This window comes from Pseudopipra pipra, chromosome W, assembly GCF_036250125.1.
Source record: "Pseudopipra pipra isolate bDixPip1 chromosome W, bDixPip1.hap1, whole genome shotgun sequence".
Taxonomy (NCBI): Eukaryota; Metazoa; Chordata; class Aves; order Passeriformes; family Pipridae; genus Pseudopipra; species Pseudopipra pipra.
In genome coordinates this window covers 11,063,419-11,082,972 of record NC_087580.1, presented here as the reverse complement: position 1 = coordinate 11,082,972, position 19,554 = coordinate 11,063,419, and the positions used below count along the sequence as shown (strand labels likewise).

Genomic DNA, 19,554 nt, shown 5'->3' with positions numbered 1-19,554 from the left:
CCCTGGGGATGGGGGGACACCCTGGGGACACCCTGGGGACACCCTGGGGATGTGGGGACACCCTGGGGACACCCTGGGGACACCCTGGGGTCATGGGGACACCCTGGGGTCATGGGGACATCGGGGGGACATGGGGGGGACACGGGGAGGGGGGACATGGGGGTCGGCACCAGGGGAAAATGAGGGAAATTTGGGGAAGAAATGGGGAAAATGGCGAAAAAAGGGGGGAAAATGGGGGGAAAATAGGTGAAAAATGAGGAAAAAGACGGAAAAAGAGGGAAAATGGGGGGAAATGTGGGAAAATGGGGAAGAAACGGGGGGAAAATGAGGAAAAATGGGGGGAAAAGGGGAAAAAATGGGGATTTTAGGGGGAAAGTCCAGAATTTGGGGGGTCAGGGAGGGGTGGGGCCTCCAAAAAAGGGGTGGGGCCTCCAAAAAGGGGGTGGGGTCACAAAAAAGGGGTGGAGCCTGTAAGAAAAGGGGGTGGAGCCTCCAAAAAAGGGGCGGGGACTCACCCGGGGTCCTTCTGAGGCGGCAGCGGGAGAGAAGGGGCAGAGGGGGTTAAAGGACCCCCCAAAAACCCACCTGGGACCCCCAAAACCCCCCCTGGGACCCCCAAAACCCATCTGGGACCCCCAAAAACCCACCTGGGACCCCCCAAAATGCACCTGGGACCCCAAAAACACACCTGGGACCCCCAAAACCCCCCCTGGGACCCCAAAAACACACCTGGGACCCCCAAAACCCCCCCGGGACCCCAAAAACACACCTGGGACCCCCCAAAACCCACCTGGGACCCCCAAAATACACCTGGGACCCCCCAAACCTCACCTGGGACCCCAAAAACACACCTGGGACCCCCAAATCCCACCTGGGACCCCCCAAAATGCACCTGGGATCCCCCCAAACCCCACCTGGGACCCCCAAAACCTCACCTGGGACCCCCCAAAATACACCTGAGACCCCCCCAAACCCCACCTGGGACCCCTCAAATCCCACCTGGGACCCCCCAAACCTCACCTGGGACCCCCCAAACTCCACCTGGGACCCCCCCAAACTCCACCTGGGACCCCCCCAAACCCACCTGAGACCCCTCAAAACCCATCTGGGACCCCTCAAATCTCACTTGAGACCCCCCAAAACCCACCTGGGAACCCCCAAAACACACCTGGGACCCCCCAAAATGCACCTGGGACCCCCAAAATGCACCTGGGACCCCCAAAATGCACCTGGGACCCCCAAATCTACCTGGGAACCCCAAAAAAACACCCTGGGACCCCCCAAAATGCACCTGGGACCGCCCAAAAATGCACCTGGGACCCCCAAAACACACCTGGGACCCCCAAAATACACCTGGGACCACCCAAAACACACCTGGGACCCCCAAACCCCACCTGGGAACCCCAAAAACACACCTGGGACCCCCAAAATGCACCTGGGACCCCCAAAAACCCACCTGGGACCCCAAAAACACACCTGGGACCCCCAAAATGCACCTGGGAACCCCCAAAATGCACCTGGGACCCCCAAAATGCACCTGGGACCCCCCAAAACACACCTGGGACCCCCCAAATCTACCTGGGACCCCCAAAACACACCTGGGACCCCAAAAACACACCTGAGACCCCCCAAATCCCACCTGGGACCCCCCAAAATACACCTGGGACTCCCCAAACCTCACCTGAGACACCCCAGCTTGGGGTCAGCTGCACATTTGCTGATGAAATGCCTGGTTCTGCAGCAGCTGCAGATGCTCAAGGGGCAGCAGGAACAAGTCAGGGGCCTGGGGGGGCCTGGGGGGATTTGGGGTGTGGGAGGGTCCTGGGGGAGCTGGGGAGGGGCTTTGGGGATTGAGGGTACAAACCAGGACAGACCAGTACAGACCAGTACCTCCTCACTGCTCCCCAGATCTCTCCTGGAGCTGGGCCACATTGTTGTGGGACACCTGAGCCCCCCCCAGTGCCCTCCCAGTACAGCCCAGTGCCCCCAGTACAGCCACTGTGCTCCTGCTGCCGGGTGATCCCTTTTTGAGGGGGTTGGAAGGGATTTGAAGGGGGGCTGGGGGAGATCTGAAGGGATCCGGGGGGATGGTTGGATGGGGATTTGGGGGGTTTTGGGGGTCTTTGATTGCATTTGGGGGAGCTAAAATGGGGTTTGGGGGCATTGGGGCATCAAAGGGATCTGTGGGGGGAGAGGATTAAAGGGAAAATGGAGGTTAGGGGACATTTGGGGGGGCTTAATGGGGCCTGTGGGGGAGAGGAGGGGCTGCACCACAAGCAGGTGATCCCTGATGTCCCGAAGACCCTCTTGGTGTCCCCAGTTCCCCCCCTGACACCCCCAATTCCACTGTCCCCAAACCCCATTCCTGATGTCCCCAACGCTCCATCTCATCCCCCTGGACCCTCTGACACCAAACTCATCCCCCCTCCCCACCATGCTCACAGAAAGGCCAAGGGCATCTGGGGACACACTGGGGACAGCTGGGGGGCTTTGGGGGGCACTGGGGGGCTTTGGGGGGCACTGGGGGATTACTGGGGGATACTGGGACACACTGGGGGGAACCAGGGGGCACTGGGAGGGACTGGGGTGTTACTGAGGGACACTGGGAGGGCACTGGGAGGGACTGGAGGTGAACTGGGGCACACTGGGGGGCACTGGCAGAGAACTGGGGAGTTACTGGGAGATTACCAGGACACACGAGGGGACACTGGGAGGTTACTGGGCCATACTGGGGGTTACTGGGTGCTCACTGCAGGATCACTGGGCCATACTGGGGGGCAGTGGGAGGTCACTGGGACACACTGGCTGGTCACTGAGGGGGTTACTGGGCCGTACTGAGGGTCACTGGGAGGTCACTGGGATATACTGGGGGCACTGGGATCCCCTTACCCAGATGTGGTACATCTCCCCCCCAGATTTTGGGGGGTATCCCTAGGACCCCTCCCCTGGGAGCTGGAGGACCCCCTGAACCCACTGCTGGGCTTTAGGGGATCCCCTAAAATCCCCTCACAACCCCTGAAATCCCCCCCTCGACCCATCGAAACCTCCTCAAGGACCCCTCATCCCTCCCCAGCACCCTCTAAACCCTCTCAGTGACCTGCAAAACCCACTTGAGACTCCCCAAGCCCATTCAGGGACCCCCAATCCCCCTCACGGACCCTCAAAACCGCCTGGGACCCCTTAAACCCCCTAGAGACCCCAAAACTGCCTCGAAGATCCCCGCAAAGCCCCCTAGGAACCCCAAAACTCCTCACAGACCCCCAAAGCCCACCTAGGACCCCCCAAATCTCCTCAGAAACCAAAACCCCCATCAGAGCCCCCCAAACCCCTTCAGGGACCTTCAACCTCCCCCCTGAGTCCCCTCAGGACACCGAACCCCCTCAGGGACCCCTCAAAACGTCCCCGGGAACCCCCGAACCCCCCCGCTAAGCCCTCCCGAGCCCTCCGGCCCTCCCACCCCCAGCCGCGCTCCCCGCAGCCCCGAGGGGATGCCCAGACCCCGCTCTCGCCGCCCCCCGCCAGCTCTCACAGCGAAGTGCAGCGACCGGCACCTTCTCCCCCCTCACGCCACGAGGCCAACATGGCGCCCGCTCTGCCCGCCCCCCGCCTTTACAGACCCGCCCGCAGCCAATCAGCGCGCGGCCCCGGCCCCGGCCCGCCCTCCGCCTGCGCGGTGCATTGTGGGAGTTGTAGTCCTTGCGGCGGGGAGGATCGGACTGTTTGGGGGTTTGTTTCTCTGTCTTCTTTTATTTTCTCTTTTTTCTTTCTTTCTTTTCTTTATTTCTTCTTTCTTCTTTCTTTTCTTCCCTTTTTTCTCTCTCTTTTTTCTTTTTTCTCTTTTTTCATTTTTTTCTCATTTTTTTCTGATTTTTCTTTCTTTTTTTCTCCTTTTTCTCTTTTTTCTCCCTTTTTTTAAATTTTTTTTCTTATTTTTCCCTTTTCCTTTTTTTTATACATTGTTTTCTATCAGTTGTTCTTTCAAGGAAGATTTAAACACATATCAAAACAATCTCCAGGTACATATCTTACAACAGCAGATAATCTGCCATTGTTCCAGGTTTGTGAGGATTCCCAAGATCACAAACACCGAGACACCAAGGGTGGAAGTGAAGCATCTTTATCCTGTCCCTTGCCCCAGCCTTCAATCCACACCCAGCCCCGGATTTCTGCAAAGCCGCTGGGCAGGAGCAGGAGATGGAGCTGGTGCTCGGCGGGAGGGGCAGCAACAACAAACCCGTGTCTTTGGCACAGGGGAAGGAATTTGGTGCTTGAGGGGTTACATTCCACAGGCTGCCCTGGGGATCAGCTCATGCTCGGACAGTGAGAACAGCGAGAACATTCCTCATAAAAATGCCAGAGGGAAGGGAGCGGAGGGGGAGCAGGGGCAGGAAAAGGAAGCAGAGCGATGGAAGATGGGCTGGGGCGGTCGGGGCTGGGGGAAGGCGGGCTGGACAACGCCTTGTTTGGTCCAGCAGCTGTTCCAGCTCCAGGGCAGATGTCGGGGGAGCCTCTGCCACAGGGACATGGACAAACAGACGCTACAAAAGCTCTCAGAGGGGTTGGGGGCTCTGGGCGGGGCTGCGCTCTCGCCTCAAGCCGGGATCTCCCAGGGCAGTGGAACAGCAATTCCTGTCAGCTCCCAGCAAAGATCATTGGGGTTTGCACTGGGGAAATATTGACGCTCCAGCTTCCTCTTCTCTTTTTAGAACTTTGAGCTTGCAGTCGGGTAGAAGGGCTGGGGGGGAGTGGGAAGAGACCCATTTTGAGGGACACATCTCACCCCTCAGTTAGATGGAGCTAAACCCCTGACCTTGCTTAGGAAGAGCTGCTGATGCTCAGTTGTCTTCTTTCCCTTCTGCTTCAGTGGGATATTACATTTCCCTGCAGTATTGGTGATAGAATGCTATGTCAGCTGGAATGGTTTGGTTCTTACAGAAAGCATAAATGCATTTTAAGGAAGGTATTTTTACATAAGTGAGGCCTCCAAAAAAACCCCAAAGGTTATATAAGTGCAGAATCAAGTGAACTTTGGGGTTTTCTTTTAAATTCTTGGGTAGAAAAGCCATCCCAGTTAGGGACAGCAATTTATTGCATTGCTGAAAAAAAACAACAAACAAACAAAAAAAGAAATCTGACTTTGTTCTCTTTCAGATTTGTTTTTGATCATAAGAATCCTTCTAGTGAAAAGAGCTAATTTACTGTCTCTAGAGGAATGTTTTAGGTGTGATTATCACAATATCACAGCTGCTGAAAAGGTCTAAAATAGGACATTGACCTTGAACGTGTTCCTGCATTTAGGATGTGGTGTTTAACATTCAAGAGACAATAGAACTGCAACTCATTTATTAAGGTATCACCTCAAATGTTAACTCTTGCTCTGTACAGACATGCCACAAGGATTGCAGAAAGCTTGCAGTATCCCAGGAAGTACATGTGGTATTTTATCAGTGTAAATATGTGTAAGATTGTCAAGATTTCTGCTGGCAACACTCCATAACTAAAGTAAGTTTTCCCTTTGCTACTGCACTAGTTTATGATTTCATTTTTACTGGCATTCCACCAGTCACATTATTAGCTTCACCAAAAGAAAGGGAAATAATCCTGCATTAATTAGAGCAACTGAATTCCCTCAGTCACCTTATCCTTGGCTGTCTGGGACAGTGATGCACTTCAGCTTCCCTACAGAAACTTCCACTAAAGAAGAGTTTGGGGTGATAGTGAGAGATCCAGATTGAAGGGTGTGCCTGAATTATCTTTAGGGAGGAGACCTTTTTTGGTGGGTGACAGGCAATGTGCCTGTGGCTCCCTTTTTCTGTCTGGGTTTTTTTCCCTTTCTTTTTGTCAGAGGCTTTGGAAAAGGTGTTTTGTCAAGAGAATAATATTCATTTATAGCCATGTGAACCGTTTCTATCCTGCACCAGTGAAGGCAGTCATCTAAATACCCAGACCCATGGCCTTGGAAATAAAACAAGGAGAAAATATGGAGTGTTTGTTTGAGACCAGATAAACTGAATGGAGTTCAGTAACAGGGTAAGGCAATTGCTGTTGTTTCACAGAGACATTTTTTGTCTGCTGGACCTGAGGGGAGCAGCAAAAGCTAAAAGCCTTGCTCTGTGTCTTTGTGAACACACTGTGGGTGAGTTCAAAGGAGCATTCAGAGGTTGTGTGGTGTGAGCCTTTTTCCCTCAGATCAAAACAAGGAGTAATTAATGCTAAATCCAGCAGGTGGCTTTCAAGTCATAACTTGGTCCAGTTTGTCCAACTGTGTCCAAACAGGTGAGGGAAATCTGGAACTTTAGAAGGGTTAGTTTTTTACCTCCTTAGCAGGATATCCAGGGGTGCACCAAGTGCCTGCCAGTGAGGAGCACAAGAGACCAGGAGACAGTGACAATATTGTTCTAATGTTGATCTCACTGGAGCACAGAGTGAGATCACACCCGAGTTATGTTTCTTTAATTAGTGATTGGGAATAAAGAGGAAATCACAGAGTTGATGACACTTTAGGATTTATTTCACACTCTTAGCAATAAGGTATTTTGCAGCTGGACTTTGAATAAGGTTCCATGGTATACTGCAAATTTCTATCTCAAGTTAACAGTTTACTTCTTCCCAAAGAAATTCTCAGCAGCTAACACCCTTCCATCATCTGGCTCTTTCCCTGATGGCTTGAGCTTGTTGCTCCTTTGGGTAAATACCCATTTGACACAATGCACTGGGCAGCTTCTGCCAAGTGCCACTGAATCTCACTTCTTCCCTTGCCTTGAGGTAGCTGTGCTTTAAGAATCTGGCTGTTCAGGTACCCTGAAATGTCTCTTGTATTTCAGTGTGAAGAAACTTAATGATGTGCTGTTTGGCACACATGAAAAATTCCCTGCCCAGAGAGCCATGGAAATGTAGGTGCTGCTCAGTGATGCCCCTGGACTGGGACAGGCACTGCTGAGGATGTTTTCCTTCCCCTCTCTGATTCCATCCCCACTGTTTTGCACAGACTCCTTGGGGTCAGATTTTGCACTGTGCAGTTTGATAAGTTAGTGCAGATGTGTGTTTGCAGGCATGTCCTTCTTCTGTATTCCTGGATGAAATTCAGTAAACTGATACCTGGTTTGAGCTTTTTTTTCCTCCTATAGTACTCTTTTTATTTATTTCTCCAGAACAGCTGGAGAAAATGAAGGTACATTTATTTAGCCCCAGTTCACTTGCTGCTGTAATCTCTTCACCTTTTTTCTTTTCCCCTCCCCCAAACTGATGGGTAACTGTGAAACCCAAGGTCAGGAATGTGGTTGGAATTCCAGGCCCCAGTCTGGGGGAGGGGACACTTTCAGCCCCCGGGGGAAGAAGCCACTGCTTTGTTTATCAACAGGTAAAGGACAGCCCAGGATTTCTGGTTCTCCAAGCAGCTGCACTGGCAGGGAAGAGCTGCTGGCTTGGATGGAAGAGGGTTGAGAGAAAAGTAGTGATGGCTCCCAGGGGGAGAGGAAAAACGTGTTATTTGGGGTGTAAAGGGGGGGATGACAAGCTAACAAGGTAGTGGAAGCCACGGGAACAGGAAAAGGAGGGATTAGAGGAGACAGATCAGGACAGGAGAGACCCTCACGTTTCAGCCCCTGAATATCAAATCTTAGGAGAGAATGAAAGAAAGTAGAAATGAAGCTCACCTGTCCTTGGGTGAGTTCCCAAATGGATCAGCTGTCATATTTTAAGGAGGGAACTTAACACAGAAAAGTGACCCCATCAGATGACACATGGACAGGGATTCCTTATGGGTGATTTTTATATGAGAGAACATGTACACATGGAAAGATTTGAAAGCATTTTGGAATAAAAACTATTGACTCCCCCACACACACTTTTTTTTTTTTCCTCCCCTTTAATTTTAAAAAGAGGTGTGATAATTGTGCATTAGGTGAGGCTGGAACAGGAATCCTGCAGATGCAGCTGTTTGACAACATTAACATGGGGGTTTGTACCATTGTTAGGTAAGTTAGCAGAGATTTTCCAAGCTGAGAAGGACAGCCTGCTGCCAAGCTCTGGCATCTGTCTTAAGAAACCTTTTGCTTCGAGGATGCCCCGAGGAAAATGATGACTGGATGCTTTTCTGAAGGCACAAATGGCCTGTTTTCTCTTCCACAGCATTCAGAATGGGACTCCTTGTTCCAGCCTGCCTGCTCAGGGTTTTGTGGTGCTGGGTCAGGGTTTTCATGGGGTTTTTCTCCTGGGATAAAGTTGTGTACAGTGAATATTGATTATTCATCCCATGTCTGGTGTAGGGGCGTGTCTAAGGTGGCACAGAGGATGTGCCCAGGTACAGAGCCCAAGGAGCATGCCCCAGAGTTAGTAAACTGGTTGGTTAAGAAAGTCACATGATCTGTAAGGATAAAAGGGCGCGCGAGTTTGAATAAACTCTCTTTGTCCACAACACAGCACGAGGAGCATCAATCATTCCTTGTTATACAAGGGTCCCCTGCTACATATGGCGATCCGAAAGGGACAATTTTAGCTTATATTAAGCAGATATTTAACCTGGATCAGGTATATAAGTGGTAGTTTCCGGTTATCAGGTCTATTAGTTTGACTTGGGAATCTTTGACCACAAAAAACTTTGACGTCAGTAAACCCCGTGGTCTTAGTGGCATCTAAGAGACGGACAGTTAGTTTAGCGAGCTCGAAAAAGATTAGGTAGTGCACGGAAGAAGAGAAGAAAGAGTTAAGGAAGAAGCCGAGAGGTCAGAGCAGGCAACCGGAGAGAGCGAAGAGGGTCAACGCAACATCAAAAGCAGTGAGTCTGTCTGGGACGTACCGCACGTCTAAGACTGATCCCTGGACGAAAGCGTGCCTGCAGCTCGGGGAACGAGCCGCGGAGCACCTTAAGATCGTCAGAGAAAAGCCTGTTGATTCCCTAAGTGTCGGTCATCTGGTAAAAGCGGCATCCCGCTACCGACTACTGGATCACGTGCGAGAAGCGGTTTCGCTGCCGCCCGTACCATCCCAGCCCCACCGCAGGACCCCTGCATTGCCTTTCTGCCTAGCGGAAAGCGCAGAGCTCCGTGCCCGCTGCACCGCCGGTCCGGCACCTAGTGCCTGTTGCCTAGCAACTACTAAAACCGTAGTTTGAAAGTACCCGGGAAACGGTCGAGCCAAGCAGTGTGCTGACCACCCCCTGCTCTGTCTTGTGCACCGGAGGAGGCTGGCCACCCCCTGCCGACCCCTGCCTGTCTGTGAGAACAGTGTAGAGCCTCCAAGTTGAGGAAAAACCTTTCAGAAACTGCGGAAACCCCAAAAGAACTTTTCGCCGCTTTTCGCTGCCGGCCCGGCGCTAGGACCGCCCGCCGGCCCCGCGCCTCGCGGCAGCCACCGAGCCGCACGCGCCGAGGACGCCCCGCCGCGACCCCGGCCCGGCGCTAGGACCGCCGCGGCCCCGAGCACGCCGCCGGAGCCGCCGCCGCCGCTGTCCCGAGCCCGCAGCTTGCAGCCTGCACCGGGACACCAGCCACCAGCGCCGGAACCCCACGGCCTGCCATCGCCGAACCAGCATCTGCCGAGCCTGCCCCCGCGCCGGGAGCTGCCCCGAGCTGCAGCCGCCCCCAGCCGTGCGCAGAACCGCCCACGCCGCCGGAGCAGCACAGCGCACCCCCTCGCCGCAGCCGACACAGCCCGGACCTCCCAAAGCCGCAGAAAAAAGACTGCAGAGAGCCCAAACTGCTACAAAGGGACTCAGAACGTGGGCTCCCAGCCGCTCGAGATAAGGTAACACAAAACACCTGTTTCCGTAGAAACCTCATGACACATTGAAGCAAAACTCAGACTGTAGCGTTTTGCTAAACTTTGCAACATAAAGCAGTTTTACTCTGATAAACTCTGCCTGCACGAGGCACACAGGGAAGAACAAAACAGCCCACACCACACCCCCCCACACACACTGCTGAAAGCAAGCACAGCACAACATGGTAATACAAACTCAGGGATCATACCGGGAGACACGTGAGCCACGTAAAACGAGTCGCTGGGAAGGGACAGACACTGCCATGCAAACTTCTGACCCCCGGGTCCACACAAGGCAGTCCTGTTACAGTGATGGGGAGAGTAATTTAATGTATTCATCCCCTTTCGCTGCAAATGAACAGCGAACACGTGGCCAGCCATGGCCGCAGCCATTTCCCCCCCACACACAGACTGAACTCCAACCTTTCTTTCCGGCCGAGGAGCCAACCCTGCCCTCCACTCGCCACCTGCACCGACCACCATCCCCCCACAGGGAACCGGTTTTGCCGAAACCAAAAGGGGGGAGGGATGGGAGGAATGGAGGGAGGGAGAGAAGGAAGGGGAGAAGGAGGGGGAGAAAGAGCCAAACATGGTTCCAACGGGAGGGATCAATAGGGCACAGGGGGAGATTTCAGCTAACATGTGGGAACAATGTCTGGACAAGGCAATTCAAATGGAAAACCTGAATATTAATCAGGCATGCCCAGACGATATGAGCCAAGGCCAGCCCCCACAGAGTCAGACCTTGTATGAGGCCACAGAAAACCTGAGGCATTTGATAAGAGTTCTGGTCTGTCCTTAACTAATATTTTTAAATATTTGGAGGCATTGAGTCACACCTATCCCCTCACTACATATGACTGGAAAGAACTGATAAAACTAGTTCTCAGTGACACCCAATATACAGTCTGGTTAGCTGATTTCCAGAAAAATTGCTCTGTTCATATTAAATACCTACAGGCAGACACCACAGCACACCAGTCAAGCGGGAAAGCAAATTATAATTTAGATTCACAATCAAAATACCATAAAGAGATAGCCAGGCAAGCCCTAAAAGCTATGGAAAACATTCTCACTGCTGATCCAAATGGTTATCTATCCAACAGTAAAAGAATTAGAAGGTTATACTGAGTTAAATTTAAGATGTTTGGACCAGCTGCAGTCGACTTTAAACAAGCAAATTGAATACAATGAAGCCAGAGAGATGCTGTACAAGCAATTGGCTTTTGAAAGAGAAAATGCAAGAGCTTTGCAGAGCTCTCCTGCAAGGGAGAACTGTGACTTTACTGAGCTGGTGCAACCCTACCAAAAGGTTAACTCTGAGAAGCAGCTACCTGCCTCTCTAGCTGCAGCTTTAGATACCCAAATAAGAACACAGAAGGAAGTCAGACACACAGATAGTTGTTTTAGTTGTGGAGAAGTGAATCACTATCAGGAGAATTGTCCCTGGAAGCCCCTAATTGCAACATTCCATAAACACCCTAGCAGCAGAGAAATGACTCAGTTGTACCAAGGGTGCCATAAACAAAGCAAAAGATGTGCTACAAGCATTGTATTGCTTGTAATAGCATTGCTAACTGTACTCTTTTTTAGCACCACCTTTCATGTGCAAAAGAGAAAACTACTTAAGGCAAGCCACAATATACCAATAACCAGCCCCCAAAATAACCATGTACCCTGTACCCCAAGGAAAGGTGACAGGTGGAAAACATTACAGATGTTAACAGCAGAACACGCAGTCAAAACACATGCAGAAGCCTTGCAGATTGGACTGCCTCTATTTAAAGGGTTTCTAGCAAATTGGTCACAAGTGGTAACTGATTCAAAAAACCATTCCTTTACCATTCTCTGTCACCCTGAAGATGCCCAGAAACCCCTCTTTCCCATCATGGTTTTAAGCAGTGCACAGACTATTCAAACTCACTGCTGGGCTGTACCTCCTCAGGAGATGCAAAATACCTCGATGAAGTATCAGACAGCCATAATACATCATTATGCAGAAGACACATTAATAACCAATGCCACAAAAAATGAACTGCTAATTGTTCCTGCTGTTTTAACCAAAACTGCCCAAGGTGCAGATCTTCAGTTTGTTTCAGGAAGGATCCAACAACCACAATTCTGGACTTGCCATGGACAAGACAACACAGCAAAAAAGCTCTACACAGGTGACACAGCTCGAGGTAAAAAACATTTGTATTTACACGAGTTGCAGAAACCTCAAAGGGCTACCAGTTGCTTAAAACCGGTTTTAGCCATAAACAGAGGGGACCTACAACCTCTCTTTGTGTTGCTAGGGGAGAACTCCAACTTAAAGTCTGACAAATTGTTGATTACAGAGGCAAACCAAATATTAGAGAATTATACCAAGGTAACAAAGAGCAAACAAAACAGGGGAGATCCTGAAAAGCAAATCTGCCTAGTTTTTGTTTCCAGCAGGTATGAAGCATTGCAGCTTTGTTTCAGTGGGATCAAACTGAGAGGAGCCGCTGTTGGTTCTAAAACAGCTTTTTCAGTCATACCCCACCACCTAAATCTGTGTAAGTTGCTATTGAGTTTGTAAGCTTGTCATTTAGGGCAGAGCACGACTGAAGATCTGGACAGAAGAAATCCTGCCTTTACCAACATTCCAGCTCTGAAAGGACAATTTGGATAGGATGACAGCTGAGGACGCTGGATTTCAAGATGCCCTGGCAAGTTTTGGTGGTAATATTTTAATCCATCTCCTTAAGCACAGATTGTGGCAGAAATCAACAGTTTACCTTTAAAGGCCACACCGGATGCAAAACTGAACCAATGAAAGGCCTCAGGGCCTTCACACATGCATCTATGAAAACACATATGCTGCAATAGACTTAAATAAACCCTGCCACGGAACAGTGAGAAAACTTCAAGCCATGAACTAAGCTCCTGTGTAGTTCTGGACTGATTGTCATTACCTTGAGAAGAATTTAAAACAATCCTTTGATGTTATGATTGTGCTTATTATGCTATGAGGTTGATAATCTGTTTTGAAAGTTAATTTCCTTGAGATATTGTTAACCCTTACCTGTTTTTTGAAATGCGTTCTAGTTGGTTCCTGTGAGTTACAAAAGGTATGATTTGTATACAAATGCACGCAAAATCACATCCTGACCTGCCACAGCCAATGACTGACAGAAACTGGAAAGCTGCTAAAGCAGCAATGTTTAACACTATACCCAGAGTTTTAAGGCAAGCAATTGCTTCATTCATTCTCCATCAGAATACAGGTTCTCTAAGAGACCATTCAAAATAACAATTAATAAAGCTACATCATCAAGGTATGCCACACTGTCAGGAAACCACCCTAGTAGCAAATGAGGCTTGGCGATCAGAGATATACATTTTTGAATTGGACATATTGAAATTGTACATACAAATAGATATACATTCACAAAACATAACTGCTATTACATTCACTAGACAAAACACAAAAGTGTAAAACACATGAGTTAGTTGCTTAGCAACCCTTTGGTACTCTAAAATAAATTAACATTAATATTAAGCAGCTAAATTCCTATGAAATAGGAAAATTCTCATGTCAAGCATTTCACACTAATCCATAAAACAGTAAAGGCACATATTTAAACACGTGCTAAGTTTAAACAAAAGGGGGGAGAACTGGTGTAACCTGTAAGAACATCTGGAAAAAGCTATGTATGTTATCAATTTTTGAGTTGTGACAGTGCTGAAAGAAGCAGGTCTGAAAAGCAGCACACACCTCAGGCGTTTGTTTCTCCCAAGTTGCTAATCATAGTAAGATTTGATTTCAGGACGATGGATGAGATTCCTAGGTTTGTGACATGGAGAGAAAGCTATGCCTAAGAGTTATAGAAAAGAACTTAAGCAGGTTTCTTCCAGGTGTGTAAAACCCTATTCAAATATGTGACCACAGCAGCAGGAACCAGAGCAACACAGAAGTTTGGAAAAGAGTTATGTTATGTTTTCAAGTTTACATTAGGAAGTGACCAACGTGGTGAAAAGCAGTCTCTGGAATGTGTGTGTGTGTGTGTTCATGTGTGTGTGCAGTGTGCGGTGGCCACCGACGTATGATATGAGTGAATGAATGAAAATAGTTGTGTGACTGGTCAAATAATAAGAAACAAACACCTCACAAATAACACTACCTCAGCCACAGGTCGCTTTTAAGGAATTGTAGTTTGCTAAGATTACCCTGTTCTTAAATAAAGTTTGAAATCCCCAGTTATTAAAAAACCCTCAGATTAAAAAAGTTATAAGTTTATGCACAGTTAAGATAAGCCCCAAGTTAATAAAGTAATTATCCAAGTTGCACTACCCTATAGGAATATAAGAAGGTTTTAAAAAGTTTTACATTAGAGTTAAGCAACTGAGCAAGCAATGTGCCGGATCACTGCGAAGCTTAGTAGTTTTATAATGCTCTGATTGTTAAAATTGTTCTTTGCATTGTTGTTTGTATTTTTGTTCATATTGTTTTTGTGACTTCTTAATATAATTAAAAGAGGGGATGTGTAGGGGCGTGTCTGAGGGGCACAGAGGATGTGCCCAGGTACAGAGCCCAAGGAGCATGCCCCAGAGTTAGTAAACTGGTTGGTTAAGAAAGTCACATGGTATGTAAGGATAAAAGAGCGCGCGAGTTTGAATAAATTCTCTTTGTCCACAACATCGCACGAGGAGCATCAATCATTCCTTGTTATACAAGGGTCCCCTGCTACAGAGCAGCAGAGCAGAAATTCACTGTTGGCATCTGGCAAAGCAGCAGGAGAGAGCAGTTCTGAGGGGGAGGGGGAGTGAGGTGTCTGCTCTTCAAGAGGGACAAGACAAAGGAGTTGGGGAATTGTCCTGGAACTCTGGCCTGGTGGGCTTGGAGCGCTGGGTGGGCATTTCTTGAGAGCTGTGGTGGGTCCCACCTGCTTGGGCTGGGATCCCACTTCCTCCTGAGCCTCATTTGATGGCAGTGTGCCCAGAGGCAGCTCGGGCTGAAGCAAAAAGCCAGAGCGGGTGATGCGGGAGCTGCTCCAGCGCCTACCGCAGCCTGCGGCCCGGTGGGAGCGTCCCGGGCCCTGCCCCGGGGCGCCCTGAGGCGGGGCAGTGCCTACTCCCACTGGCCGCCCTCACAAGGCCCAGGCCGCCTCCTTCCCACAAGGCCCAGCAGGGCCGCCCTCACACCTGCCCCGCCCTGCCCTGCCCCACCCGGCCCCACCCTGCCCCGTGGCCTCTGTCACACCCCACGCTGACGTGCTGAGCCTTCCACCAGCCATTGTGACGCCACAGGTGCCAGTCGGGCACGGCTTTGTTGGTGCCCGCAGCCGGTGCCCAGAGCTGCTGTAGCCTCTCGGGGAGCAGCAGCACATCCCGCTCGGGGAGCATTGCGCGCCTGCATCGCCGTCTTGGCAGCTGCAGGCCACGACCGCTGCGCAGGGCGACCTCGTCTGCCTTGTGCTTTCTACCCTGTGCCTGTCCTTATTCTCGTCCCCTTTGTCACCCTCACCCTAAACCTCATCCTCATCCTCATTCCTCATCCCCACTTGGCCCCCGGCAGCCCGCCGGGGCCTTCTTGCCCTTCCTGCTGCTGGGAGCTCCAAGCAGGGCCATGCCGTGGCTTCTGAGCAAGGAGCGACGGCAGTCGCCCTCCAGCAGCCCCAGTGGGCAGCCCTGGGCTGCCACCAGCTCCAGCAGCACCTCCCAGCTCCGGGAGCAGGGGCTGGGCAGGCTGCACCGCGCGGCCGCCCGCGGTGACCTGGGCTGGCTGAGGCGCTGGCGCTGGTACGTCAAGGTAGTCGGCATCGACAGGCCAGACCAGGAGATGCGGTGAGTTCTGGGCCACGCTGATGGCACAGCTTGGCTGCTCCTGAGCCGAGCTGCAGTAGTCCTCGGCAGCCCTCTCTTAGGGACAAGGCTTGAAAAGTGACATTTGCCCTGTCAGCTGGGACAGGGAACTCTTGAGCTTTTCACTGCTCGGAGCTGCCGGCCGGGCTCCAGCGCTGCTGCAAACGCGTGTTGCCCACCTGCCCCTTGGCCGTGCTCTCTCTGCAGGGCTGTTCTGCAGCTGCTCAGCCCTCACCTGTTCCCTTCTGCCCTCTGGCTCATCAGCACAGGCCTGTAACAGCAGCAGCAGCAGCAGCAGGAGCAGGAGCAGAGTCGGAGCAGAGTCCCCAGGGTAGAGACACAGCTTGGGCTCGTCCTTTGTCTGTCTGGGTTAAGAGCATCTGTTTAATTTTTAGGACACCTCTACATCTGGCTTCAGCCAATGGCCACGCAGATGTCGTGAGATATCTGCTAAGAAAGAACAGCCAGCCCAACCTCGCTGACAGCTTCAAGAGAACAGCCCTGATGAAGGTGTGTGGAATGCCTTCTGAGCTTGGAGGTGGGGCTCAGTGCTGGGGTGTTAAAGGGGAGGTGTCTGGCAGGATTCCTTGCAGGGCAGGGCCATAGAAACACACCTATTGCAATGGGCAGGGCACAGCCTCTGTTAGCTGATCTTTGAAGGTGGTCTTCTATGGCAGCACTCAGGAGCTGAGGGAGTCGTGACAGAGGGGGATGGAAAAGTTGGAAGCCTTTCCCTTTTGGTGTGTTGTTGCCAGGCAGTCCAGCAGGAGCAGGAGGAACGTGTTGCTGTTCTGCTGGAACACGGTGCCGACCCCAATCTGGCAGACGCTGACGGCAACACTGCCCTTCACCTGGCTGTGCTCTCTAAAAACACAGCTGTAGCAGGGCTGTTACTGGAGCATCATGCCAACAGTGATGCTCAGAACCAGGTAACCTTGGCATGTGGCTAAAGCTGCTCTTTCCAAGAGCTGCACAGCTTGTCTGTGTCTTTCTAATGGGGATTCTTTCTCTTTTTAGTGGGGATTTACCCCCTTGAAACTTGCAGCCTTCCAACAGCATGAGGAGATGGAGTGCCTTCTGGAACAAGCAGCTGGCAGGCCTGCTCAAGCCCAGGGGGAAAGGTGAGGGCTTTGTCAAAACAGCCCCCGGGTGTTCTGGGTAGTCTGCAAGTGTGACCCAGACGAGGGGCGTGGCAATGAGCTGGGAAAAAGAAGGAGCAGCCCCGTGGAAGCAGTTCCAGTGGGACTGGTAAATGCAGGTCTGCCCTTGGCTGCTCTCCTACCTCAGGGGCTCTCGTCCTTTGCCCCCTGAGGTCTGCAAGAAAGCCTTGTCTGTGGTGCCCTCCCCACACCCAGAGCCAGAGCCCCGGGGAAACTTGCCAGTAGCTCAGCAGCGTGGCTGCTCTGCAGGCCAGGGGGGTTTAAGGCACGGCAGAGTTGGGGCGTTCAGTGCTCTGAAGGGAAGCGTTGGGGGAAAGAGAAGCAACACTGTCCCAGGGGACACGAGGGGCTCCGAGCACAGAAGGAGAAAACTTCCTGCCATGGAGATGGTCAGGGGGTCGAAGGGCTTGCCCTGGGAGTTTGTGCAACCGCATCTGGGGGGACTTGGAAGAGCAGTGCAAGGAGCCCTGAACAGCACGGCCTGAGCTGGTAGCTGAGGCTGCTTTAGGGAGGCCACTTGGAAGAGAAATTCTCCAGTGCTTCCATGGACTTGGCTTTGCTTTCCCGGAGCTTGTAGGAAAGGGAGGAAGAGCTCTTTTGGGAGCAAGCAGGGGAAAATGATGCAGGATGGGACATGTTTCCGATGAAATTTTGGATGCTTTAGGACTGCTCTTGTGGTTCCTGGAAGCCATGAGGCTCACCTGGAGGAAGATAATCTGCGCTTGCAGGAGGAGCTGGACAGGGCTGACACGGAGGTATGGAAAGCCTGTCCCCACAGGGATAAACCTGGGGGTGCCTGTTGCTTCCTCTCCATCCTGAAAACGGACAAACCAGTATTCTGGCATCCTCTGCTTCCTGCTCAGGGGCTGCTGGGCGCCTCTCTCTGCACCACAGTCCGGGTCTTTCCCACTTCAGAGAACTCCCCGTGCTCCCCTGGTGCAATCCTGGGCTCCAGAGCACATGTGCCAGAGCACTTGGCCTCTGACACTTGCCAGGCACCTTCCTTTAGGGAGATGAACTATTTCACTCCTCTCCTCCTGGAGTAGCAAGCAAGGGAATACAAGAAGTGTCCCAGGTCACAAAACAGGTCGGAGGGGCAGTGTCGGTGCTTAGAACTGAGCTGCAGGAAAGCAGTGGAGGGAGGGGAGAGGCTGCTGTAAAAGAGGACAAAGGCCTACAGTTTGTGTTCATGGGGTAGTAGAAGTGAAGCTCTGAAGGGACTTGAATGGATTGCAGTTCTTTGGGCAGAGGGGATGCACACAGACATGCAGCACCTGAGTTCTTCAGCAGCAGCTGGCTCCTCTCTGGAAAAGCTCCCCTGACAACTGTGCATTCTTCCCGTGATTTTACAGCCACGGGAGGAGGAAGAAAAGCATCTTCAGTCCGAGCATCGTGTTGGGGACTTGAAGACTGCCTTGGATGACAAGGAAAGAGAAGCAAGAACATCTTCCCAGAAACTGCAGGACCTCCCGTTGGCATCTTCCGAGACCAGTCCAACCGTAAAACAACTGGAAGAAGAGGCGCAAGAGTAAGAGAGTGACCCAGTGAAGTGAGGGGTCTGTGGCTTTGGGGGACTGGGTGGAAACAAGGGGAGAGTCAGTGGGATTTTGAAGGACACTTCTGCTGTGGCTTCTGTTCCTTAGCACAGTTTGTCTGGCATTGGCTTTTCTGGGAATAAGAGCTGTATTTCTTCTTAAGCTTTGCAAGTGAGAACAGCAGATTGGAAGCCACTGTCCAGCAGCCAAGCGACAGCGTTGAAGCCCTTCCGAGAGCCCTGCAAGCCCCTGCCTCAGTAAGCTGGTCCTAAATGTCCCTTTTTGTGACTCTTGAGCCTAGTTGCCTATTTCTGTGGGGCAACTGTCAGATGAAGTTTTCCTGGAGAGCCTGGGGAGCTCAGTTTCTGCCTTCTCCTCAGCAGAGGCTGCTCAGAAAGCAGCCTGCTCCTTTCCCCAGCTGCTACAAAAGCCCTGAGGGTATTTGCTGTGCTGGACACTCGAGGAGATCTTAGATTCTAAATGAGGAGTTTCATCCTGAGCTCCAAGGGAGCCGGAAGTATTGCTGCCAGAAGTGTCTCCCAAATTCTTAAGTAGGTCCAAAGTTCCTTCTTTCTGTTGGGGAATCTTTCAAGTGTTTTCCAGGCTGGTTTCCAGTAGATGATAAATACAGTTGCCATGGCCACCCCCTTGAGAGGTTTGCCCAGAATTCACTGCCTTTAGATCATGCTGAGTTCCCTTTTCTTTTTTTTCTTGCTGTGTCCAGGGTGGTGAACTTTCCCAGCAGCTGGACATGGAGCCTGGAACAGGCATGCAACCAGAGGCCCCAAAGCAGGCTTTGAGAGAAGAGCTGTCCAGTCTGCTTGGGAAGTGTGAAAAACTGGAGAAGAGCAAATGCCAGCTGCAAGAAGAGATGACAAAACTCCATCATCGACTGGAGACTTTGGGGCTGGATGGCAGCCAAACAGAACCATGGAAAAGAGAGGTGGCAGAACGAGCTGACCAGGAAATAAGTCCAAAGCTACAAGAGGTCAGCCTCGTTTTGCCAGTAAGTGAATTTCTCCCCAGTGTCCACAGGTGCTACGTAAACTTCTCTCGTGGCCACGGTTTTGGGTATTTTTCTTTTGCTCCTGTCTTCTGTGTGTTAGCTTCTGTCTCTGTTGAAGGCAGTGGCAGAAGGCAGTCTGGTTGGGCAGGAGTGCTGTCATGGGTTCTGCCTTGGTTGCTGCTGGGAGTGAGGAGGCAGAGCTGCCTCTCTGAGTAAGGCTGGGCCCTTGGAACTGGGTCTGTGCCATTTTGTGCTGGGCATAGCT

General features: G+C 51.4%; 1 protein-coding gene across 1 annotated transcript in view; it reads right to left on the bottom strand.

Moving 5' to 3' along the window:
* The window catches only part of LOC135406004 (zinc finger protein 91-like), a 369,522-nt gene that overhangs the window by 239,252 nt on the left and 110,716 nt on the right, over nucleotides 1-19,554 (bottom strand). The gene's annotated exons all lie outside the window — the stretch shown is intronic.